Raw genomic sequence first — 10,969 nt, forward strand, 5'->3', positions numbered from 1 at the left:
CATCAACCTTCTGAATGTACTCCAATTCGAGTCCGTCCTTAGTTCTGAATAGAATCAGTAAAGATTTTGAACCCTGCTTCTTGCAGGGTAAAAATGAGCAGAAACTTGTCCCTATTTTTGCCACGTCCTACAGAATTTTTGTAGTTCATTCATGTTCTCTAAAGAGAAGTCCATTATCCACTTCTATGGCATGTCTCTTATATTTCTTTCGCTTTCATTTTTTTAGAATGGAATATTCCTTGCACATCCTGCATGATTGGCGCCTGTAAGTATGGCTGGTTGTTGATTTGTTAGGTAGTAGCTTGGTGAGGTAAAGAGACCAAAATTCTTTCTTTACACCGGAGTTGCACGCTCGGTTGTTCTTACTCGAGATTGGCTCCTAGGAGTGTTTCACAGTCGTGTCAAAAATGGTGAGATGTGACTGCCAAAATCGACAAGTGGACCCGAGCTAAGGGGAGGGAATGTGTAAAACAAACGCCTCTTTTACACGATTCCAGTCAAGTGTTCTCCATGCTTCTTTTTTCCGAAAATTCTTTCATGCTTTTTTTAAAAAAAATGTTTACAAGCCATGTACTACACAATTAAGTTGGGCGTGTCAATCACATGCCTGCAGCTCTGTTTCTCTTTACAAAATTCTTCAGTTGGAAATGGTGATCACGTCTTACTAAAGGTCAAACACTCGAAAGACCAATAGCGTGACACCACGGCGCATTAGAACATGCCTTGTACTGAAGCCCAATCCGTGCCCCTCGCTTTTAGCGTGCGCCTCCAGTCACCGCAGAATCGCCTATTCTAAAGTTGCTGGAGGCTGCGATTTGTCTCTGCTGATTCCGAAAAAAAAATGTTACGTATATCTTTAGTATTATTTAGGAGTTAGCCCTACATGCTGTATCCCTTTTAAATGTTAGCTTTCTTGCCAACTGCTCCTGAAGATTAGAGCGAGGGTCTGGATCATGCCCTCACGTCCTTGTCTGTATTATTGTCCAGGACAAAGATGCAGTACACTCAACTTTGTGCAGGAAAATAAATGGATAAAACGAGCACTTGACCTTCCTTTTTCATCTTTGTATGGTCACTGTTTGATCATCACCTACCTTTGAAGGAATCTGATCATTATTATAGTTATGTACCTTAATTTTAATTCGGATGCAGCCAGGTGATTGCAACTACCCTTGTGTGGTCTCTCTAGTGACCCCCCACATGCTTTATTTCACATTGCTATGAGCAATCTGCTACAGATAAGCTGCCTTTTTGAAGGATAGAGATTGGTCAGCAAAGTAGCAGCAACTACGCGAATACCAGGTGGTCCTTCTGAGATTTGCAACAAATCCAGCTACCATTATCCGGATATCAAGATCTACAGAAACCTATATGCACCAATCAAAATAAACATGCCAATCATATATGAAGTTAAGAGATGATACATAATTATGTGATATGAAGTTTGCAAGCCGTAGGTAAGAACGTAAGTGTGAAGCAAAGGGCCATAGTAAACCTAAGCAGTGTCAAGTCAAAGAGTGACAACTTGCGAGCATTGAAGTACCCCTTCAATCCCAAGAACAAGAAGTGACCAAGAGGAGAAAAAGCTTCTAGTCATGCATCCTCTTATTGACTTCAACGGTAACCAAGCAAAGCGATCGAATCTAGTTTATGTACAAATTAAGAAACTGAACCGGTTTGTAGGCAGAAAGTAAACAACCTCAGCCAGCTATTGATAAAACTATTGCACCAAGAAGGCTTGATTAATCCTGAAAACCAATGTTAATATACATTTCGAAAGTACAAAGAAGCCATCTAATTGACCCCTTGTTCGTGATTTTAGAATTTCTAACTGAGCCAAGGATCAGAAAGATCTATGTACCTTGTCTTGCTTTGTCTAGCGAAACATCTGATCAAATGCATGCAATCCCTCTGGAATTGACATAGCTGTACCAGTTGAGTACACATGTTTAGAAAACGTTCAGGCAAGCAATGCGATTGTTCAATGCATGGTACTCATCATATCGTTATTCTTGCTTCCACCATTATGCATTTATGCGCCCGCAAAAGCATAGGTGTCAATCAGTGACTTGTATTCTTCGTCCTCAACACATCCTCTACTTGTAAGTACACTCACTAACCTGTCTGCACCCTCTGTGTCATTCTTCTCCTTGAAACTTGCCAGAAGACTCTCAACATTGGTGGGTCTTGGTTTCCATTTACTTGCACTTTTAACTGCTGTGGCTTTCTCCATGCATGACAGAGCTTCCGATATTTTATTATCCTTCAGGTAGGCTGTGGCAAGGATTTCCCAGGTGTTTGGCTTGGGGTTTCCACCTTTCTCAACAAATCGGTTCAGAATTTGCTCACCCTTGGTAATCAAACCTTCTCTAGCATACCGTGCCAATAAAATGTTCATAGTCTTAGGATCAAAACTAGAGCTTTTGGATGCCCATTCCTCATATAGAAGCTCAGCTCCCTCAATATCTCCTATCCTTACAAGGGCTGATAGTACCTCTTGGTAACCCAAATTATGAATTGTACGGAAAGTTGCTTTATACCAACTCCAAATACGGTATACTTCTTCCTTCTTGCCAAGATGGCTATAGAGTGTGATGAGATAGTGAAAACACTTTTTCTCCCGACCTGTAGTTCTCTTTTCAGCTTCTTTCAAACATTCTTCTGCCTTCTCAGAGTTCCCAAGTTTAATATACATGCTAGCCAGTGTGGTATAAGTTGTCCAATTTGCAATAACAGACTCATCAGCAATCATCTGGCTAAAGACTCGCTCCATTTCATCAGCATCTTGTTTGGCTGCACAGCTCTTTATCCATATGTTGTAAGTGCATACATCAAAGGAAACATTTCTTTCCTTCATCCCATCAATAATTGCTGACACTTTATCAGGCTCTCCAACATCCACATAGAAATTCATCAGCACATTACAAGGTAATGTGTCAGAAGCAAATCCCTTTTTCCTCATTTTCTCAAACGTGTCTTCTGTTTTCTCTTTCATCATAGCTTGGGCATAAACATTTAGAAGGGAACCATAAGTCCGCTTGTCCTTCATGGTATCAGGAAGATCCTCAAAGTATTTCTCAGCATGTGAAACACCGTGTACTTTAGCAATCAGATCCAACTGAATTGCCATATCGCTTGATGAGAGTGGAAATCTATCTCTGCGCTCTGCCATCCAATCATAAACCTGTGTATGTCATAGAAAACTTTTGATGAGAACCAATATCAAGGTTATCATTGTTACGCTTGGCCATCAGAAGGCATATAAAGAATATAGTAGATTCTAATGCCTAGTCATCAATAAGCATTATCACAGGCTGGCTGAGCACCGAAAAGGATTTGTGAGAACGTTAAGGAATCAAGCTACTGTTTCCCGCCCCTAATTAGGCCATCGTAATGCTCGAACAGTGGCTACTTTCCAGTTCAGCCCCCAGGTTCATGAATAAATAGGTGCATTGGCTGAAATCGAAGGGGAATCGGTCGTAGAGAGACGCCACGGAGCCGGATCGCAACAGAAAAGCTACCTGGAGCGCGAGGTTGAACCTCCTGAACTTGCGGAGCTCCTTGGCGATGCGGCAGAGCTCCCACTTGTCGAGGCGGCGCTCCCCCTCGTCCCAGGACCCCAGCGTGCGGCTCACGGGCCGCCCGCCGTGCCCCACCGCGATGCGCCGGTACAGGGTTCCCCACCGCAGCGGAGCGCGACGCTCGTAGTCCACCGTCCCGTAGCTGTGCACCTTCGCCACCTGCTGCCCGGCAGCAGCCGCCTCCGACGCAGACGACGACGGGGTGCTCGAGGAGGACGCCGCGCACCTAATCGTCACCGCCCCCGCCGCCGCGGAAGCGCACGGACGCCGCTGCGTCGAGGGGCGCGCCGTGGTTAGGGGCGAGGAGGAGGTGACGAGGTGGAGCAGCATGGTGAGCGAGCGGGCGGGCGGGCGGGCGGGGAGAGCGGCGAGGAGAAGGGCGGCTTCCGTTGCGGATGAAGGAAAGGGGATAAGAGTGGGGATTGGGCTGGGCTGGCGCTTTAGGATTCGTGTGTCAGAATCCGCACAATCTGGGCCCACAGTCCTCCTCCTTTGCCTCTTCCCGCGCGGATTTGTATTGGTGGGCCGTGATCTGTTTACCTTTGGGCCATCGACTAGAAGCTCACTATCTTCACAAATCACACTAGATGCTTGTGTTACCTTGTTCTTAAGGGAACACTAGGCCATCTATTTAGCGCGCGCGCGCCCAGCGCGCGATCTCCGACAAGATGTTTATTTCCTTTTTTGAAAAGATTTTTTTCTTCATAATTTTCTTTCTTGGAAAGTATAACTTCTAAATATAATTTTTACGTATAACTTTTTACACACGCCTTGCCTTTCGAGAGATAAATCTGCATCCTAATTTTTATGATACATACAACTTTTACGTGTAATTTTTCTTAACAGCTCTTTAGAAAATAATTTTTTAGCATAACTTTTATAACATAATTGTGATGATAATTTTTTAGCACAAGTTGTATGTATCATTTTTATCGGGAAAGATTTCTCATACAATCTTTTTACACACAAGTTCATCACATAACTTATGAGTACAATCCTCAGTACACTTTTTTAGTATGCTTTTCATAAATAAGTTGTCAAGATAACTTCAACATATAATAGAACATAAGAAAAAAATCTTAAAAGGAAAAAATTGAACTTGCACAACGTAAAAGGGAAAAATAGAAATAAGAAAGAGAAAACAACGAAATAGGGGAAGACAACGAAATAGAGGAGAAAACACGGTAGAAAGTCATGTGCGTGGTTGGAGCTGCATTGTGGCTGTCACGTTGAGCGCCAGCAAGCCTTGTAGCGCGCGATTGTAGATTTAGAATCTCGCACTAGGTGCTGCAATTGTAAGAGTATGTTGACTGCTCGAGCCGCCGCAGGTTCTCGCCATCGCTAGAGGCCGATGTTGTGCCTTTATTATCTCAAGTGAGAAGTTCGAGAAGCCGATTTGAAACTTGGATCTTTAGGTGAAAGTTTTGATTGGAGCTGTTAAGATAGAATTCAGACACGCACAGCATGCTCAACCAGACAAAACAGGTAAGCCAACAAGCACTTCAGCACCGAATGCAAAATGCATATCACATATACATCTCTAATATTCTTCTTTTTCTCATTTTCCTGCAGTAAGATAACATATTTTCCATACAGAGACGGCTTATGTATGATCTCTCCACGAGCCATATGCCACAGCCCACAGAAGCCCAGCAGAACCCGATCCAAAAGCATGCTACAAACGTTAGCTAAACAGACAGTTGCCAAATTGGCGGACGACGCACATTGTTGTCTGGGCCGCAAAACACCAATCGTTGGTTGGTAAATGAAGCACCACGATCCAGAAACCTAAAGAAAAATACAGTTATCGCCTATTCCTAATTTCTTGCTAATGGGACCTGGGACTATGGTTGCTTGAGACTCCCCTCTCCTCCAGCAACCCCATCCACGGAGTTGGAGCTCTGAGTTATTGAACTCAGCTGATGAGATGGTTGACAAAGAAGTTCTGCCTCCGCGTGCCATGCATTTAGAGGAATCTCCAGCAGCAAGTCTTGATCAGAGTCATCATCGGCAAATTGTTGAGGGACCAACAGGGATAACTTTTCTGGGGGTAACATAAATAAGTTGAGTGCTTCTCCAGGGCAGGTTGAATCTTTGGTGGCATAGCTAGATTTTAGCAGAGATGAGCTTTTAAATTCAGGAACCAAATCCCCAGATTTTAAAACTCTTTTATGATTCATCATGGTACCCTCTAGTTCTGCATGTTCACAGGAAAAGGCACATGAGAAAACTTTCGTGTCACAGACATGCAGAAATAGTGAAATAGGAATATACTCCAGACATTTTTAATGTCACATCTAGAAAGTTGATGCAAGTCAGGATGGGAGGAACTATTGCTAACCTGTGTCACTCTGAATGTGAGTGTCATGGGATCTTTTGAGCAGATTCATAGTGAACTTGGTAGAGCCTTTTGATCGACTGATATTCTCCACACCCCCAGTTGCCTTAATCTCCTTTTCCTGAACAAAAAGAAACAACTATTTAGACACATACAAGCAAGTGTCCTGCTCAAGAATGAGGATATATTATATGGGTTTAGTTTCACTGATTTGGTAAGATACACATATGCTAACAATATCCGGTGACACTCTATAGTCTATGCAGATAATATCTACAAATCATTAACCTGAACAAACAAAAGCATCATAGGATGGATACCTCTAAACCTACTGAAACTAAAGGTGAACCAATACTCTCTGGGATATGCTGATTTCCGTAATGAAGTTTATCCCTGTAAAGACATAGAAAAAAACTTAGTTGATTTTTACTAAAGGAACTTGTTGTTTAGACTATTGAATGAACACTTAGGATAAATACAATCCTCAAATACACACTTACTCCCTCCATCCCGACAAAGGATACAATTCTGGCATGTATCTGAACAATAGGACATCCAGGTGCATACCTGGAATTGCATTCTTTGTTGGGACAGAGTAGTATGCTAGTAAGAACATAAAAAGTACAATACCTTCTAGCATTATCTTCAATATGCAGCGGCGACCTCTTTGGCCTTGCAGTTGCAGCATTTAGGTTGATTGCTGCTCTGTTTCCACTATGAGCAACAAATGAGGCAGACCCAGAGTAGGATTCACTTGTGATGTATGATTTGTTATCTGCAGGAATGGAGCTTGTTTCTGATTCTTCTTCCAGTGATTTCAAGTTCGGATGCCTTAAAAGAACACTTCCAGATCCTATCTCTAAGGAGCCCACAGGAGTTTCACTATGGTATAGTAGGTCTTCCTCTAAGGATCCTGAAAGGTAATATAGCTACTCTTCATGCATGATGGAGTTAAGATCTTTTGCAAGTTTTTCTACTGGTGAAGGTTTTTGACGAGTGACCCAGCTCCTCTTTCTTGATGACACTAGGGACTCCCAAGCATGTGATTGTGCTGAACCTGAATTGGCAATATATCTGAGAATCAACGTTGACATTTGTAACAAAAAGGTAGTTTCTAGACGAATTATGGCAAATCAATATTAGATTTTTATTTTTGTTTCATGTTATTGATGTGATCGAAAATCACTTCAGAGACGTGATAATGATGCATCAAGTATTGATATTTAATGGACCATTATCTTCCCTAGATATTAGGCATCATCCTGTTTGAACCGCATATCTAGATACAATCCTTCACGACCTCCATGATAATAATGACTAATAAGTAGCTAATGGTTTATCAAATCACCATAAGTTTTGAACTTCTCATGAACTCATAATTCTGGACTACAGAAGGAACAGGAATTTACTAAAAACTGTTCAAGTGGCATAAACACATTCATGAAAAAACAGAGGATAAAATTTAGATTTGCAGTACAAACATATGAATAATATGATTGCTAAAAAGGTAGCAATATAAAGATGTCTAAAGAAAATTTTAACGTTTTAAGCACAATTTCGCAGACAAAGCATCTAAGAATCTGCTATTAAGTCTATCACTCATCTTAAACTGAATCAATGCACAGACCCACAAAGGATGAGAGTGCACACAAATTATTTTATTAAGCAAAGTAGGCATTGAGATCACTGACCCGTCATTTCGCTTGCATCAGAAGCACCATATGGCCTGCAATTTTCAGAGTATGATACTGCAGATCCTGAACTAGATCGATAGCTTGGGTCAGCATCCCCCATCTTTCGGAAATTCTGACAAGAAAATGGCCCATTCTCGATTATGATATGATTTGCTTTTTTCTTCTGTGATTTCAACTTTGATGTTGGTGGCTTCAGCTTGTTAATTCTAGGTTCATCATCATCAATATCATCCTTGCGATGCATTGGGGTGTAGTTTGCCAACGAACCCTTCGTTCTCCATCTCGAGCCACATGCATTGCATAACACCGGCTTATCTGGTGGCCCATTTCGCCAAAGGGGAGTACCTGCTCCAGAATTTCCCATGAGAAATCCATTAAAAATTGATATGCAAATATGTGAGCAGTGTACAAGTTCAGAGTTTAATGACAGTGTCTCACTGCCGCAGGAACTGATATCGCAATTCAGATGTATCAAGAGATAGGGCCATCTGGGTAGGGAACAGAGAAAAAGGGTAAGAAACTATACAGTGTAATGAGTGTATCCGGAAGACATCATGTAACTAATCACATACTTCAGATCAAATATTTCAGATATTGTTTTCAATGCCTAAATGGTTAGGTCAACAATACAAGCATGTAATCTTAATATGCTGTTCTACGCAATGGCCATACTGGATGCAGATAGCCACTTCAAAGGAGCATTTGCTTTAGTAGGAGCTAAAGAAAGTTCAGACCATATAATGCTGTTGCCATAATATGGGATAAGCTTGTGTAAAAATTACACAGGTAATCAAAGTTTTCACTTCAATGGTCGTGAAACTAAGCATTTCTATAACTGCAGCAGCAGCAGCAAGTGAGCTCTAAATATCTGAATGGCAGAAGCAAATGGCATTTTTTTTCTTGTAGGATAGGAGTCTCAGCTGTATCTAATCTCTCATTATCTCCAGAAGTTATCTAAGAAGCGCATATCCTCCGTAGTCAAACACAACTATAAATGTGTTCCGTGAGCATGGTATATCTGTTCCTCACGTTTTGAATTTTACAGGCAAAGATATCTCTTGAACACTCCTGGCAGTTCAACGAATCCAGAGTAATAATAACCATCAGCGAGCGCACAAAGAACACGGAAAGATGAGGAATTCCAGTCCTACGGAGTTCAAAGATGTTATCTAAGGCCCGCTTCCCAGATGCATAATTGGGGGAAATCATCATTTGAAAAGTAAAACTTGCTAAGGAACAAAGGGGAAAAGGGGAGCAAAACGAGAGAGAGAGAGAGAGAGAGAGAGAGAGAGAGAGTTTCTAGCTTTATTCAAGAACAAGAGCTCACTTGTGACTCCGCAATGACGGCAGGGTCCTTGCTTCCCCATGATTCCCTCGGCCCCCCACCTCCACACAGGTGAAGAAGAACGGACCAAAGAAACTATTTCTCTATATAAATCTCGTCAAACCCAGAGGGGATTCCTGGGAGCAATTCCATGGCCCATGGAGTGCTCAAAAACCAAGTCTGCTTAATTGGTAGGGGTACTCTTCTTCCTTCCTTCCTCTCCTCTCTATTTGTTTTCCTGTTGTTCTGTGTATCCCGTCTTTTAGAGAGAAGGTAGAGGAGAGAGAGAAATAGAGGGTAAAGGGGTGGAGAAATAATGGAAGAAGGAATGCTGCAGCAGCAAGCAGCTGGCGAGGAGGAGATTTACAAGGGCCTTGTGAAAGGCATTTGGGGAGGAATCCAAAAGAAATAAAATATAGTTTAAAGATTATGTTTTTGTTAAATAGAGAGAGAGGCAATGATGAATTGGGCAAAGTAGTAAAAACAGTTGAGGTAGAGAGGGAGGGCATGTCTTCTTTCTTCTCGTATCTTTCGGCCTTTTGGGGGTTGGTTTTGCTGTGATTTCATTTCATTTAATTCAATTCCAAGATTATTCATGTGGATCGGATATTTTATTGCACTAATTAGTCAATTTGCTTATCTGTAAAGCTGTCCGCTCTAAGTGCCATTGAGAGAATATTGCATCTTACTCCCTTGAGAAAAGAGCACATGTTCAGTCCAACAAAGCTTAACAAGGGATGGCGTTGCATAATGTAGTTGAGATTGAAAAGTCACTATTGATAGGGTAAAACATTTTTCTTAGGCACAATGCAATTTGTTGTGTGCACTTTAGGTAAACTATTGGAATAATCCGTTAGCGAATAGTGATAACTCTTTACTATACGAAAGACGCGGGAAACGTACGACTTTTTTTTGAAAAATATATAACCATCAAAATTAATTAATTTATACTCAAACTAACTTGATCATTGCCCTGTTCGGCTGGGCGAGAGCTGCTGGGCCCATCCGCAGACTCAGTATTTCCAGCGAGTCCAGCGCCAGCCCCAGCCCTAGCCGCGTCGTTTCCAGCGAACCGAACAGGCTGCATATCTTGCGCAAAATTTAGGCTTGCATTTATGAAAGCAGTGCTACAAGTTATTTTATTCTAAAAGTATGATATGATTTCTAAGACATTTAATCTATGCTAGCTTATAAACATCTAGGTGTCAGCTATGGATATAGAGTTGAAAACTTTATAGACACATAAAGATTAAGGGTGAAGGATGAGGCATAAAGGTGAACCATGAAAGGTGAATGTCACATTGAATCAGTGTTGCTCGGTGGATGATCCAAAATCCAAATAAGCCTAAAGGTGTATGTAGATGGAGAGATGCGATGGCACAAGGAAGATATAAATGTCTTGATGTGATGCTAAAGAATATGTATCGGGCATAGCCGCATAGGAGGTGTAGGATTCATAGCACTCGTGTAGAACGGGAAGACAGGCCGGGAAAGTAGACTCAAAATTTGATTCACCTTTGAAATGGATAAATAATTTTTTTTGCATTTTTTCTTTTCCAATTTGATTAGGCGAGTTTTCTTTCTTGTAGTTATTCAAAGTATGGAAATGACTAAGGCATGGGAAGTTATATGTTATTATTAATATAGAAATTTCCTGGCGTATCAATCGTCTCCCAACGACTTGGCGTAATATTGCGAAAGCACAGGTTCCGATATGGAGGGGTGCACAAGCCACTCCCAAAAGCTGTTTTTAATGTGTTTGCCAGAAATAATAACTATCACGCAATTCCAAATTATAGGTCATTTATCTTTTTTTGACTCTAAGTTTGATCACTCGTCTTATCCAAATTTTTTTGCGAAATATCACTTCTTTTGTTGTAGCTTATTTTATCAATACAAGTTCTTCAAGAATGACTTAAATTTGATTATGTTTGCATAATTTTTTCTGAATAAGATGAGTGGTAAAATTTGATATTAAAAAAAAGTCAAACGGCCTATATTTGTTATGGAGTAAGTAGGTGATTCCCCTACA

At 41.2% G+C, this 10,969-nt stretch overlaps 1 pseudogene across 1 annotated transcript; it reads right to left on the reverse strand.

Moving 5' to 3' along the window:
- Window positions 1–1,576: 1,576 nt before the first annotated feature.
- Window positions 1,577–9,227, reverse strand: LOC120640260 (annotated as a pseudogene). Its single transcript, XR_005661757.1, has 8 exons — window positions 8,941–9,227; window positions 7,611–7,958; window positions 6,550–6,976; window positions 6,240–6,312; window positions 5,923–6,040; window positions 5,427–5,778; window positions 3,522–4,008; window positions 1,577–3,184 (listed from the first exon to the last, which is right to left on the reverse strand). The product of XR_005661757.1 is annotated as an uncharacterized LOC120640260 (transcript).
- Between the last annotated feature and the right edge of the window lie 1,742 nt (window positions 9,228–10,969).

This window comes from Panicum virgatum, chromosome 7K (genome assembly GCF_016808335.1).
Source record: "Panicum virgatum strain AP13 chromosome 7K, P.virgatum_v5, whole genome shotgun sequence".
NCBI classification, from domain to species: Eukaryota; Viridiplantae; Streptophyta; class Magnoliopsida; order Poales; family Poaceae; genus Panicum; species Panicum virgatum.